This window comes from Copadichromis virginalis, linkage group LG5 (genome assembly GCF_057382275.1).
Source record: "Copadichromis virginalis isolate Kocher_CV1m ecotype Utaka linkage group LG5, C_Virginalis_male_GT1.1, whole genome shotgun sequence".
Lineage (NCBI taxonomy): Eukaryota > Metazoa > Chordata > Actinopteri > Cichliformes > Cichlidae > Copadichromis > Copadichromis virginalis.
The window spans coordinates 40,191,464-40,207,536 of NC_140622.1; the positions used below are offsets into that span (position 1 = coordinate 40,191,464).

Genomic DNA, 16,073 nt, shown 5'->3' on the forward strand with positions numbered 1-16,073 from the left:
GTTCCATCTGGGCTGCAAGTAGCTCTGGTTGGAAATTGGTGCTGCACGTAATAGTTGTGAGTAATATGATTGACCGGTGGCACTGCACACAAACTCCCATAGCTGACTGTAGGTGCCAAACCTGGTGCAACAGGATTAAAATGCAACTTGTCAGAATTCAAAAATACCACGCTGAAGGACTTTCCAGAAGTCTGCATTACTCACCTTCAATTGCCTCAGGAAAGGAATCCAGCTTAAACACTCTGGAGCAGCCAAAAGGAGCTTCGTCTTCATCTCTGCAGTATGTAAGAACATCTTAGTATAATACTGTGGTAAATAATTTTATTTAAAACCGTGCTAAGAGTATAAAATGAAAACAAAAAAAATTAGAAAAAATAACCTAGAAATAGCCTACAGGCTTACTGTAAATGCAAAAACCTGCAGTTCCTCTGATGTCCAGCAGAGGCTCCAGCCATGAGTCGGCCCCCCACAAACACACATGTTAAAATGTGCAGCAGAAATGTATGGAAGCCCGTTTCTGCCAATAATAAAAAAAAAGGTATCCATAACTCGAAATTTCAACTTATTAACTCAAAATTTTGAGGAAAGTAAGTCAACCTTTTGAGTTACTTTTCAATAAAGGTGTGGCCTCTTTGACTGACAGGTGGATGGTGACACAGGTGACTGTAGCAGCTAGCTGTGTGCTAGGCTTCAACTCAGCTAACTGGAGTCCCTGAACAGATTTTAATGAAATAATCCGACTTGTTGCGCCGTAGTGCTTGTTTAATAAGTCTGTGCTGTATAATGCATCTGTAGAGTTTACGAATGCACATTCCTGCCTTAAACTGATGCTTTAGCGCTCCACCATCTTCAAATATATGTACTTCATCACGGTGACTTCAAAATATGAAGTTCAGACACCAACAACTGTCCCATGTAACTTATACTGAGGACTGCATTAAGCACAGAGCGGCATTTATTTGCATGCACCCTGGTCTGTGCTGAGTTGTGCACTGAATGCAGGGAGCTGCGGCCTGTCACAGTGGACTGTGCATAAGCAGCCAACGATTGGCGGATGTACTGGAGATGAAACGCGTCCAAGGCTGCTGGCCTGCGAAGGCTAAACGAGGCAACAAGGGGGAGTCCAAACGAGAGGAGAGGAACAGGGTGTGTGAGTGTGGTGGCGGAGCGGCTCTCCTGCTAAGACGGCCTGATTTCCTGAGCGTTTATATGGTGGGGCTAAAACAACAACAGGAATGACACGTTATGACCAATTCCACCTCTCTCTCTCTTTCTGTTTCTCTTTAACGCTCCCCATCCTCCTCCCGCCTTCAGCCCCTGGCTCTTCCTTCCTCCACCCCCCTGGCTAATGTTACCGCTAACACCTCCTGACGCAGGACAGGGTACCAGCCTGCTGTACAAACTGATGATCTAAGCGCCACAGCTGCTCCAGCTGTGCGTTGAAGGCCAACTCTGCATGTGTGTGCGTGGGCACGAGCACGGCACGGCGTGTCGCGCGTCTGTGTGCGCACACGTTGTCTTTGCGAGTGTTCGCGAAACACGATACGCTTGCTGCTGCTGAGTGAGGCGGTGACGTTCAGCGTGCAGCACCGAAGCAGAAACTTTAGATGTCATGTTTACATTTGAACAACTAAAAACACAACTTTCCACGTGAGACACAAAATTAAATATGTGATCACAGAAAGAATTAATATTACATGTCATGAAAGAAAGTAAGATAACACACTTCTATTTTATCGATATAGCACCAATCGTAACGTAAGTTCCACTGAGTGAGGTCAAGACCTTTAAAATATGGAGAAAAATCCAGGCAGAGCACTCCAACAAACACGATCACCAGAGAATTAGGTGGCTGAAGATGCAGAAAATGTACAAATATGTTTTTATGCTTGGTTCCAATTGGCTGATTTACACTTTGATCCAGCCACAAACGTTTGGCTCATTAGGCTGTGGGTCAGACCTGAATGCACTCAGTAAGCTGTAACTTTTAAATGTGCAGCCATCACAGTGCAAATAAATGGCAGCCGTGGAAGCACACTGAGTGGAAATAAATGATATTATTATCATCTTTATGTATGTTTGTCACCCAATGGCCACTTATGTGAGTGCTCCAGAGCCTGAAGCAGAAAGATAAAAACATGGACGCTGCATCCTCAAGACTAAAAAGGCTTGTTATCAGCTCTCAGTTTAAAGCCTGCCTCTCTGATTGTATGGGGGGGGGGGGGGCTATTTCAGCAGGACAGTGTCAAATAAATGAAAGTAAGTAATTAAAAAAATGGGGAAATACAAATTAGTGTCTGAAAATGTGTCAGCTGTCATCCTAATCTTTTTGCAGAGTATGTTTAAATGGAAACACTTCTATAATGAGTTTAAACAAAGACCAACAAAGTACCAAAGGTTTAATTTGGGTCAGATTTAACAGAGGAACAAATCTAATTCACAGCCGTGGGCCTGTGTTAGGCTGTCCCCTCTCTATCTTTGGTAATTCCACACCGGTGGAAACCCAAACAAAACACGCATTAAGAGGCTCTAATGCCTGTGTCTCAGTCTCACGGTCCATGTCGCCCGCAAAATGACGTGAAGAAATATTGTTTAAAATTTTTATTCAAAAAATTATTTAATATGAAGGCAATATGAGCAGTGTTACAGGCATCGCCCTATACCCGTTATGTGCAAAAAAAGGAGAGTTGAAAAGTAGGAGCTGTCACCGAGCAGAAACGGGAGCTGGAAGCATGTAAATATAATAATAACCACTGCAGCCAAACAGAGAGCCTGACGAGCCCAGCTGTAAGTAAGCTGTTAAGACTCGACTGTACGCTGTGTTCGTGTTTTCCTCTGAAACAATAAGTTCAGTTGCAGCAGCCTTTCAACACCTCTCTCTGTCTCTCACTAGCAAAGTTGACCCACACAACAAAGTAAAGCTAGTTTTCAGCTACGAGCCCGACACGAACCCGACGTATCAGCCAGAGGTCCCTTTACTACGGTTCGGAGCCGCGGACCTGTTTTATATACGCGAGGAATAGTTTTCTATGAGATCGCTGCAAAAAGTGCAGCCTTACCTAATGTCCACCTACTGTTACTCATTTATATTAAGATTTAAACATCTGGTTGGTGTTGGTGTGGAGAGTAACCTTCAGTAATAGTAATGAATCACACAGCAATAGGACATTCATGTAGTTGTAAAAAGCATGATAATATATTAAGTAATCCAAAGTATTCAGAATACGTTACAAAATACATTTTGGGGCATGTAATCTGTAATCTGTAGTAGAATACAAAAGTAACCTCCCCAACACTGAGTATATATAATATAAAAGTGTACATTTACAACATGATGGCTGCTGTAAAGCCTGTGCCGTCAGATTCTCACCTGTATGAGGCTGATCACATGCCAGTGATGCCCAGCTGAGGATTTTGTTCATAGAAACGACACCGTCCAGCATGTGTTGCCTCCTGTGTGATCTACCCAGGTAACTCCCTCAACTAAACCAGAGGGAATACTTTCAGAAGTGGGAAAGTGTCTGAAGTGGACAACTTTATTATACCGTGTAAGACAAGACGAGCCTGAATCTTCCTCCACCGTCCAAAGTTCATGTCTAAAAATACAGCTTTAGGGCTTTGAAACAGATGATAGAGATAAATCACGAGATCAAAGAGGAGCGTTGAACTTCTGTGCAGACGTCTGCAGGTGTGTCCGCTTCATTCAGAGCAGCTGGTGGTGACCACAGTTTTTAACAATTAGCACACGTATCAAGAACATAAACACATGAGAAAACATCAAACTAATGAGAAGAACTTCATTGTCTTTTTGTTTGTCTTTGTTTCGTTTGGCTCACGTCCTATTGGCCAAGATGGAGGGGTGGGGCTTATAACTCGTACTGCATCCAGCCACCAGGAGGCGATCCACAGACTTGACTTCTTGGCGGCTGTCACCTCGTTCCTCTCGCAGTCTGTGGTCAGACCCTTCGTGCCCTCTGCTTGACACTTTTTGTCATAAAACTTATAAAACCTGTTTCATATAATCACAACAGACCAGAGGTGAACTACGACCTGCAGGCTTGGCGGTCAGCCATCCAGTCCAAATCAGGGATATAATCAGCTCTTTATATCATGTATTTCATAACTCCTTTAACCCCAGCTGCAGCCGCTCTGATATTTTATCCTCTGCGAGCACTTACTTAGGAAAACATCATCCAGAGGAAACAGTAGAAGGGTTGGAGCAGCAGACAGGTAAAGACGGTAATGTGCCGACAGTCAGGTTTGGAAACGCTTCCATGTGTATAATGAGAGAGAGAGAGAGATGTGGCCTTGAGGTGAAGGAATAATCCAGAGGAGTGAAAAGGCAATGAAGTTAAGTTCTAGGTTTCATTAAAGTGTTTCCTGGCAAAGCAGAGCGTGTGTGTCAAACCTCCCTAAAACATCAGACTACAGTATTTCTACTGTATTCCTGTGTGTGTGTTTCAGCTCACACGCACACACACAGGAAGGAGAACTGTTTGAAAGTTTGCATGTATGTGCTGCTAACAGCTGTGAAAAAATACTGCAGGCCTAAGCAAAAGTACCAGCATGACTGCGTAGCATGTAAAAATACTGTGTCCGCCTTTAAGCAAAGGGACACATTTTCTCACTAAAAGTTAGAAGCTCTGTTCATTTCCAGACCCATATTTTTTATTCTTGGCCTCTAATAAAGTCACTTTCTTTGGATTGGCCAACTTCAGTGAGCCTGCTGAGGGGCAGCACCCAGCAGTACAAGTGTGCGGTAGTATGAAGCTAAACTGGACTCAGAAGCATCTCACACATTCATTCATTCAGAAGATTTCCAATATTCCTCCATGAGGTTCCTGGATGTTCCTGGGCCCATAGAGTAAAGATGGACTCGATTTTCATCAAAGGCAGAAAGGTCAAACAGAATCAAGAATCAAGTCTGCAAGTCTGAGTCACGGGAAAGAATCTGACACTAGCAATGGGAATCAAACAGTTGTGTTCCTCGTTCATGCTCGTCTGTAACTTTGCCTTTTTTGTTCCCAGTTTCTTCAGATCCATCTCCTCTTGTCCCACTCTGCAACGCTGGTTCTGTTTGGTGCAACTAAATCAATCAGTCTACAAACCAAAGGTTTCCTAATCACCTCCGTCTGTGGCCGGCCCTCCTGCCCATCGTGGCTCTCTTGGATCTCTCCTCCCTCTGGATCTCTTGGACTATCTCCTCTCACATGTCCTTCCTCTGGACACTCATGGCCACCCCCTCCTGTGCTGACCTGTTTTCACCTACAAATAAGCGCACCCCGCTCTGCAATGCTTACTCGCCTTTAGCCAATCTCTTGTTTTCCTGCCCAGTAACGCCTCTCTCCTCAGAAACACAACAGTTTAGGCCAAAATAAATTTTCATGTTTTCAAAACTTTATTCACAACACGTTAGCTTTCACATGTCAAACAGGTCAGCCGTGCAGGAATGAGGAGAATTAGCATCAGATTGTAGAGCCCATTGAACATTTTTTCATTTCCGAATTCTAAAAAGGAACTTTTCAGAAGTTTGTCTTGGCCTTGGCTTTATTTGATGCCTTTCGTGTACGGGACACAATGCCAGCTGTTGATTAGAGTGGAATAACCAGAATGGTAAAAGCAGAGCGGGGACCTGGACTTCCTGCTGGATTGAGGTGAAAGTCATGAACAAAACGTAGCTTGTCATCACCCGAGATCGCCTCTGGTCTCGCATAAAACAAAGAACGTCTTCTGGGCCTGAGGTAGTGAAAGGCCTGGCTTCTGATCTCGTGATGTTGCACTCATTCATTACCACTTACATCATGAGAGTCGTGACATTTTTCCAGCTCCTGCAAACATCATCAGCAGAAAGGATCGAGTGCTACTTTCTGCACGGCAATAAATTCAGAAGCCTTGCCAAGTGACGATCTTTGGGTAGATGTTTTTCTTCTATTCTCAGCTCTCCAGAAAACTGCTGCTGAACAGACACAAGAGTGAAAGATTATAGTTGTAAATCAGCATTTCCTTCACTGAAGTAATCTGCAATCAGATAGAAAGTGAAGAGTCTGAGTTATCCACAATAGAGACTTTCATAGAGTTCTACAACAACATGCCCCAAACCAGTCAAAAAAGCACCAATGTGACGGTAAAAACAGAAAATAACAGAAACAGGATATGGGAAACTTACTTGGCGTGCCGTTAAAGGTTGGGGCCTTTCTCTTCAGCTAACACTGTGGCCTACTCTGCTGTACTTCTGCAGAGCTGTGATTTTGACCATGGATGAGCCTGAAATGCTTTGGCTCCTTGTTTCACTTTGTTCCAGCGCTTTGCTTTCTTTTGTTCAGCTTTTTCAGAACTTCTGGTGTAGCCCGAGGATCTTGAGCCCAAAACTTCTTTCCATATTTACTGTTTACAAATACATAAAAAGCTCATTAAAAACTAACCTGGCGTTATAGAATGAATACATGTGCCCAAACTGCATTTTGGGAAATCTGTTTCTTTGTTTGCTTTCCGCTGTCTGTTCCCCGTTCTGCTTACAACCATGAAAGCCTCAGTCATACTAACCTTTCTTTTTGAGTCACGGGGGTTCAGCCCAACCATCACGCTTTAAAGAGTATCATCCAGGAGACCGAGACGGCCCCTCGCTCTATTTTATTTATATAAATGGGTAATAGACAAACAAAGAAAACAGAGAAAACCCTAACAATCATATGAACCCCTTTGAACAAGCGCTTTGGCAACAGTGGGAAGGAAGAAATCTCCATGCTCAGGGCAGCCATCCTGTGATTGGTTGGGGGCGAGGAGAGGAAGACATGCTGTGGAAGAGAGCCAGAGATTAATAACAACTAATGATTAAATGCAGAGAGGTGTATAAACACATAGTGAGTGAAAAAAGCGAGTGAAGAAGAAGCACTCAGTGCATCATGGGAATCCCCAGCAGCTTCGATCTACAGCAGTGTGACTAAGGGAGGACTCAGGATCACCTGATCCAGCCTAACTATTTAAGAAATAAACCTGAGGCTGCCATCCCACACACACCAACCGTATGATCTCTTAGTATTTACATATAAACACAGAGCAAAGATGACAACCAGCACAAAGGGACTGTAAAGCGATCACGACGGTGATTCTACCCTAGAAACATGCACAGGTAGAAATGGAGGCTGCAGGCTGAGGTGTGCACAGGCTCAGCTTTAACATCGCTGCCTTTGCTGCCTGCGTGTTAGCCGTCTGTGCAGATGCTCTCACAGAGCTAAAGCTGTGTTAGCAGCTTTTGGTTGTTTCTGTTGTGGATGCAGTTTGGACTTTACCATCGTGCTCTCGTCCTTTTGTCCAATGAGATTAAAAGTGATGTCCGTACTCATGTAGACCGCACCACTGTTTTCCTCCCCCCGCACACGAACTGAAACCAGCTGACCGAGTGCAGGAGGATGAGCGGGATCGAACTGAACTGCTGGGAGAACTCCGGTTCTCTATGACAACCAGTTCTTGATTCCCGTCCCTACCTGATAATGACATAAGACAGCTGGGTCATGGTTAATTACTGCCATTATGTGATGACATCAAACAATAATACTCATTATTTAATGTTGAAACGTCTCTGATAATTCCCATGATCCTCAGCTGTACAAATGTTGGCATGGTTACATCCCAAAGGAATATGGCGAACATCAGCATGTTAGCTTCATCACATGCAGATGTTAGTATTCAGCCCAAAGCTGCTCTGTAATGGAACACAGCTTCACAGCGCTACCAGCACGAGCCACAGTGACAGTCAGAGCTCAGTGATACGCTGTGGTGTCCCCGAAAACTGTGTGGGGACAGTTTATGACGTGTCTGTGACTGAAGACGTCGCGGTTGTGGGTGTTTGACCCAGTATTTTGAGTTTGTGGAGTCTTGAATCTTGTTTTCTTGTCACTCGCGGTGCAGATTTATTTTAGGTTGTTTAATTCCTTTTGCATCTGTCTCTCTGTCCCTCGTTCTCTGTGCTCGTCTTCCTCGTCTCCGTGCCCTCACTGTGTTCCCTCTGTCCAGTCAGTCTCGTCTCAGTGTTTGCTTCCCTGTCCTGTGTGTCTGGTCCATCTGCTTCCTGTTTTATTTTGGTAGTCTTTGTCTTGTGTTCTGTTTTGCTTCCTCTGTCCTGTTAATCAGCTCCAGCCGTGTACCCACCTGTTGCCCATTCTCTCGTTATCCTGTGTGGATTAAGTCCTGAGTCTCCCTCTGCTCATTCTCCTATTGTCACCGTTTGCTGTGTCCGTGCTTATTCCCAGTTGTCAGTTACATAGTTATAAGTCCGAGTTTCCAGTTCGTCTTTTGTTTGTTTCTTTGAATTTTCCAGTGTTCTGCCACACAGCGTCACGTGACAGAAGATAAAACTGAAACAAACTGAACATTTGACAAACTGATCAATAGGTGCACGTGATCATTAGAAAGGATTAAAGGCACAGAGCGTGCACTGTGTGAATGTGTTGGTCACTATGCTGAGGCTTGTAGTAAGAAGTGTTTTGAGTGCACAGTTAAGCAAATGTTGAAAAATGCTATAAAAGTATGATTCACCATTTTCATACGAACGACGCGTCTCTAAGGCACGGGTATTTTTGAAAACGGAGATTTTCCGTTTTTGTTTTAAAAAATAATCCCGTCCACACATAAAGGCAGAAATGAAGGAAAACGCTGCTAAGAACATGCCAAAGCAGCAGGTGGCGCTAGATTCCTAACCGTGCAGAAATGTTGGCCAATCAGAAGTCTAGAAGCCTCGGTTGGAAATAGTAAACAAAGCTGGGGCATAGAAGCAGAACCGAGTCGTATGTGTGGAGGGACAGTAACTGTGTGTGTATATGTAAGCATTTAAACACTGCAGAGAGTAGAATTAACAATTAACAGTAACAGTATTGTAGAAATTCGTTTCACCGAAACAATAACGTGGCGCACAGTGTGACGTCAAAAAAGGCGCACACCTTTGACGCTGCGTTTTCTCCGTTTTCCTCGTCCACACGTAAATGCAAAAACGGAGTTTTCAAAAATATCCACCCTGGCAGGCGTTTTTAAAAGTGAACGCTGTTTACGTGTGGATGAAAGGTGCAAACGCATAGAAAAATCTGCGCTTTCAAAAATACCCGGGTACGTGTGGACGTAGCCTAAATAAGAAGAAAAACACTCTATGAGGCTAAAAGACCTTTGAGTGATTACAGGATGTCTTCATTGTTAACTTTCTGATAATAATTTTCCCGATTTTTGTTTTGTTTTTCTCATTTTTGAAAACGTCATTTTGCTTTAGAAGGAGGTGGGACGCAGACATGTGGGTAAAAAAGGACCACAGAGAACTCCAGTTTCAACTGGACTACAGTGATTTCATGTGAAGCGCTCACACTTTGCCTTTCATTCACACACTCGCACACCGATTGCTGCCAGCTGTGCAGTACCAGCCAAGCCATGGGGAGCATTTGGACTCCAGCTTCTTGCTGAAGAATAAATGTGGATAGAAACATCATACTCCACTACAGCATCCTGCTACATGGACACACTATGAGACAAGAGGCTTCTGGGTTACTTCTGTTTGCAGCTGCCTTTCTCTATTATTTCTGTCATTCTGCATCTATTTGTCTTCATTTTATGTCAGTTTTTCAAACACTTGATCTTTCTGGTTGTTTCATATCTTTGTATTTATTTAGTATAATTTTTGTTCATTTAACATCTTTTTCAATGCCATATATTTGACCTTATTTGTAGTTTTTCTTTTATATCTTTTCGCAGCTGTTTAGCTTTTGCCTCTGCAGACTTGTTGCCTCGACCAGCTACTTTTCTAGTTGGCATCCTTATCAAACTCCCTACTGAGGAAATAAATAAGAAAATAATAATTACAAAATCTTGCCAAATCTCAGCACTCTTACAGAAAAAATAACTATCGGCTCAAAAGAAAACCAAGCAGTAAAACCGAGGGAGCAGTTAAACAAAAGCAGCATTGCAAAGTATTGTTACATCACCCAAAGAATCTGAGTGAAGCATTTTCAAGTTTACAGACACATATAAAGCCAGAACAGTTGCAGATATGGAGCGGTGTTCTTGTGGGTTTTCAATGCATCTTGGGTGTGCCACAGCATTCAGAGCAGAAATCTATTTTATTTTTTATTCAATAAATACAAAAGATCACCCAGAGCTTTACAACTTCCACAAATTCCTGGAAACTAAACAGAAACAGCAGGTCAGGGAATAAATCACGGCTGCTCTGCACATGTCTGGCAGCTTAATATCAGTGCTGGATGAAGTCTGTAGATTAACTTTAAATAGAAATATCATGTAAATAATTGTATTAAACATTACAGGTAAAAACTCTGCACATATAATATGTTTCAAACATTTGCAATATCAAGTAAAAAATACATTTTGGGGATGAAATGTTTAAGGCCACTCTGAGAATCGAGTGCAGTGCAACAAGCTTTAATGTCACATTTTACTCAAGCTCTCCTTCAACACAGTCTCATGGCAGTTTGTTGAATAGTTGTGACCTTAAACCCGTGGATTCAAGATGCTGGACACAAATGTAACTTTTTGTAGTTCTTTAAAATCCCAGGATTATTTCCTGTCCTTTCATTTTGTGTTCATGCACATTAAATTAATATTCCCCATCTTTAAAGTTACAGTGTGTAAAATCTCATCACTACATGTCAGTAGATTGCAGATTTTAGCCAAGTGAGTGATGCTTTCTTAGCCCTCGCGATTCAAGTGCACAATTCTAGCTACAGCGGCCACTGTAAATCAAACAACTCCAACCACCATTCATCTGTAGTGAGTGTTGACTGTCAATCTACACCTCAGTCTCTACCTCACCTGGTATTCACGTCTCTTTACTCTGTTAGCTGCCATTAGCTAGTTAGCTGCTGTTAGCTAGTGTTAGCTGCAGTTAGCTACTATTAGCCGCTGTTAGCTACTGTTAGTTGCCGTATGCTAGCATTAGCTAGTGTTAGCTGCAGTTAGCTACTATTAGCCGCTGTTAGCTACTGTTAGTTGCGGTGTGTTAGCATTAACTGCTGTTAGCTAGTGTTAGCTGCTGTTAGCCATGTTTAAGTCATACTTTCTTTAAAAAAAATTTTGAGGAGAGACATTAAAAACTGTTGGGTTGGATTTATATTGGTGGTTTGGGTTAATGTAAAAGAAATGTCATGTCTTTGAAAACTTTTTTTTGTCATTGCTATGGTGATGCCTTCCCACTTTCACTGGATAAAATAAACTTTAAAAAGTGATCTTTTGTGCCCACAAACAGGAAAAGCTCGAGTGCTTTTATGTTTTATGCTTTTTTTCTTAGTTAGAATTGGGTTTTCCCCAATCCGTCCTCAATCCTTTCAGTGACATGTTAGTCCGCTTTGCCTCAGTGAGACAGAACTTAAACAGAACTGTTTTAAAAGGTTTATGTAAAAATCAAGTTATTTTGGGAAGCACCTGTGATGTCAAGCTTTCTGCACCAATACAGGCTTTCTGTGAGGGAGTTCGGGGGGGGGGCAAAGTTAGCATGACCACAGAGATGCAACAGACACATTATGACAAATAAAGCAGTCTGATGCTTTAAGTGCAGTACTTCTGTTCTAAGGAGGACAGCGGGAGGCGGGATGGAGGAGGGGTGATAAGCATAGGTTAATTAGTCCAGTCAGCACAGTGTTAGTGTTGGCAACACACACACACACACACACACACACACACACACACACACACACACACACACACACACACACACACAGCAGTGGTGAGCTCACCTCTGTAAAGTTTGTGCTAACATGTAATCACCCGCTGAATGGCCACAGTATGTTTTATAGACTCAGAAAGCTCAGCAGTCACACACACGTAAATATCCATGTAATCAAATAACACACACACACACACACACACACACACACACACACACACACACACACACACACACACACACGTGTACACATTCACACCATAGAGCCACGCACTTACAAACACTCTGTCAAATCAAATCAAATCAAATCAAATCAAATCAAATCACTTTTACTGTCACATCACATGTGCAGGTACATTTGTACAGCACATGTGAGTGAAATTCTTGTGTGCGAGCCCCACAAGCAACAGAGTTGTGCAAAATACAACAATGTAAACAAGCAAAATACAAGAATGGCTACATCTGAAACTAATAAATATATGTACAATATATAATAGTATATGCATTTCTGGATGTGTATACTAAATATTTTTCTACGTGTGTGTGTGTGTGTGTGTGTGTACACACATATTTTACAAATTAAATAGAGTAAACAATAAATAAAATATATAAAATATACAGAGTTGAATATGTGCAAAACAGTGGCATTACTGTACAGTATGGAGTGCATAATGTTGAAGTTCCAGTAGTGAAGCTGAGGTGTCTATGACGTGTTCAGCAGTCTGATGGCCTGATGGAAGAAGCTATCTCTCAGTCTGCTGGTACGGGACCGGATGCTGCAGAACCTCCTTCCTGATGGAAGCAGTCTGAACAGTTTATGGCTGGGGTGACTGGAGTCCTTGATGATCCTCCCCGCTTTCCTCAGGCAGCGCTTCCTGTAGATGTCTTGGAGGGAGGGAAGCTCACCTCCAATTATCCGTTCAGAGCACCGCACTACTCTCTGGAGAGCTTTGCAGTTGTAGGCGGTGCTGTTGCCATACCAGGTGGTGATGCATCCAGTGAGGATGCTCTCAATGGCACAGTGATAGAAGGTCCTGAGGATGCGGGGGCTCATGCCGAATCTTTTCAGTCTCCTGAGAAAGAAGAGGCGCTGCTGCGCCTTCTTCACTGTTTTGTTTGTGTGTACTGACCACGTAAGATCCTCAGCCAGATGTACACGAAGAAACCGGAAGCTGCTCACTCTCTCCACAGCAGCGCCGTTGATGGTGATGGGGGTGTGTACTTCTCTGCACCTCCGGAAGTCCACTATCAACTCCTTTGTCTTTGCGACGTTGAGGGTGAGATGGTTGTCTTGACACCAGTGGGTCAGGGCGCTGACCTCCTCCCTGTAAGCCGTCTCATCACCGTTGGTGATAAGACCCACCACTGTAGTGTCGTCCGCAAACTTCACAATGATGTTGGAGCTGTTAGTGGCTGTGCAGTCGTAGGTGTAGAGTGAGTATAGGAGAGGGCTCAGTACACACCCCTGTGGAGCACCAGTGTTCAGTGTGATGGGGGATGAGGTGATGCTGCCCAGTCTGACCACCTGGCGTCTGTCAGACAGGAAGCTAAGGATCCAGCTGCAGAGGGAGCTGCTCAGTCCTAGATCCTGCAGTTTCCTGTCCAGCTTCGAGGGAACGATGGTATTGAATGCTGAGCTGTAATCTACAAACAGCATCCTCACATACGTGTCTCTCTTCTCCAGGTGTGACAGGGCAGTGTGTAGTGTCAGGGCTATGGCATCATCAGTGGACCTGTTGTGGCGGTATGCAAACTGTAGAGGGTCCAGTGAGTCGGGTAGTGCAGAGCAGATGAAGTCCCTGACCAGCTTCTCGAAGCATTTGCTCACGATGGGGGTCAGGGCTACAGGTCGCCAGTCGTTCAATGAGGAGATGGTGGAGGATTTGGGTACAGGGACGATGGTGGCCATTTTGAAGCAGGCTGGGACTACAGACAGAGAGAGGGAAAGGTTGAAGATGTGCGTGAACACTCCAGCCAGCTGAGCCGCGCATGACCTGAGGACGCGGCCGGGAATCCCGTCCGGACCAGTAGCTTTGCGTGCGTTCACCTTCCTGAAGCACTTCCGCACATCCTCCTCAGACACAGTGCGCGCACTGACGTCATCCGCGGTGCGCACACTGTCCGGTCTCATGGTGTTCGCTGTGTCGAATCTAGCGTAGAATACGTTTAGATCCTCACACAGAGAGGCCGTGGTCTGCGGTGTGCTGGTTTTCCCTCTAAAGTCTGTGATCGTGTTTAGTCCCTGCCACATACTCCGAGGGTTGTCGAACTGTTGCTCCACCCTGTCCCTGTACTCACGTTTGGCTGCTTTGATCGTCTTCCGGAGTTGGTAATGTGCGTGTTTGTAGTCCGATGTGTTCGCGGAGGCAAAGGCGGTGCTCCGTGCCGCCAGTGCCGCGCGAACATCTCCGTTAATCCAGGGTTTTTGATTTGGGAAGGATTTAACTGTTCTGGATGGGACGACATCTTCCACGCATTTCCTGATAAATCCACAGACTGAGTCTGTGTACTCATCAATGTCCCTAGCAGCCACGTGAAACATTTCCCAGTCCGCGTGATCAAAACAGTCCCGCAGCGCAGACTCCGAATGGTCCGTCCAACAGTGCACCGCCCTCCGGGTTGGAGCTTCCTGTTTCAGCTTCTGCCTGTAGGCGGGCAGGAGCAGGATGGAGCGGTGATCTGATTGGCCGAATGGGGCGCGGGGGAGGGCTTTGTACGCATCCCGGAAAGAGGTGTAACAGTGGTCGAGTAGCCGGTTTCCACGCGTGTTAAAATGGATGTGTTGGTGGAGTTTGGGTGAGACTTTCTTCAGGTTTCCCTTATTAAAGTCTCCGGCTGTGATAAACGCCGCCTCTGGGTGTGCGGTTTCCTCGCTGCTGATCGCGCTGTACAGTTCCCTGAGTGCACGGTCAGTGTCGGCTTGTGGGGGAATGTAAACGGCCGTAATAATCACTGCTGTAAATTCCCTCGGTAGCCAGAATGGCCGGCACTTAATCATCAGGTACTCCAGGTCCGGTGAGCAGAAGGATTTGACCGGGTGCACGTTCGCATAATCACACCAGCTGTTGTTGATCATGAAACACACACCACCGCCTCTGCTTTTCCCAGTAAGATCCTGTGACCTGTCCGCGCGGTGCACAGAGAACCCCGGTAGTTGTATTGCGGAGTCCGGTACTTTGTCCGATAGCCAGGTTTCTGTGAGGCAGATCACGCAGCAGTCCCGCATCTCTCGCTGGAATGAGATCCGTGCCCGAAGCTCGCACAGCTTGTTCTCCAGAGACTGCACATTAGCCAGTAATAAACTGGGTAACGGTGGTCTGTAAGTGCGCCGTCTCAGTCGAACCAGAACGCCAGATCTTCTCCCTCTGCGTCGGCGTTTGCGGCCTCCAGGGCCAGAGAACAAAGGCGTCTCAGGTGAGATGAATGGGGGGTCTGCAAACGGAGCGTCCGTGTTGCAAAACTTGAACTCCGGAAAGTTATAAGAAAGACCGTCTTTTATGTCCAGTAAGGTTTGTCGGTCGTACACAAGGAGACAAGTGCTGCTCGTGAAAAAATAAAGGAAAAGTAAAATTAAACACAGAAGAAAGCCGTTGCTTGGGGGAGCTCGCGACGAGGCTGCCATACTCGGCGCCATCTTGATCTAGGTCTGTGTAACTGATTGAATGTTTATTCTTCAAACATGACCTTTTTTCTACGTGTTATTTTCATCTTTTAAGTAATAGCCATTATTCTATTGTTACCATGACAATATTTAAAAGGCTGTAATACTATTAAGAACATATTTTGTATTTTTAAATTATTAATTATAATTTATTATTGACACATAGAGACTAAAAATATTCAAACTGTAGTTTTTCTTTAAATATAATTTTTTTTCTTTGTTTCCTCTCATAAAAGCTGTTTTTGTAAATTAAATGATTCATTGCTGATATAAATTGTCTTGTTTATGATGCATTTTTAAAAAATCTTTTCACTCATTTTTTCCCTAAACATCATACTATATCTTCTGTATATGATTTACCTCTTTGATCTGAAAGTTAATTCTCTAAATATTAGATCTTTTTAGTTCATGAGCACAGCATAAAGCATTCACATATACAGGACTCATATATTATCAGAATTCTCTTCAATTTGATAAAATCTCACAGCTTGAACTGGTCACATATTTTTTTGGTAATGTGATATAATTCCCAAACATCACCTCACAGGTAAAGATATTTCCTGACCCTCTGCAGGTACGATCGTCAATCTGCGTCAGAGAACTTTTCCTCTCTCGATATTTACAGCTGCTCGGTGAGGACACACAGCCGAGCTCTGAAGGTCTGAACCCTTTCATACCACGTGCTATCAGCCTCTATGGCCCAACACATCTAACACAGACGGCTCTGCCATATATTATTATTATTATTATTATTAT

General features: G+C 44.1%; 1 long non-coding RNA gene across 1 annotated transcript; it reads right to left on the bottom strand.

Moving 5' to 3' along the window:
• Positions 1-210: 210 nt before the first annotated feature.
• On the bottom strand, positions 211-3,478 carry LOC146710396 (uncharacterized). The gene is made up of 3 exons (XR_014920668.1): positions 3,371-3,478; positions 403-517; positions 211-275 (listed from the first exon to the last, which is right to left on the bottom strand). It is a non-coding gene; the product is annotated as an uncharacterized LOC146710396 (long non-coding RNA).
• Positions 3,479-16,073: the final 12,595 nt, after the last annotated feature.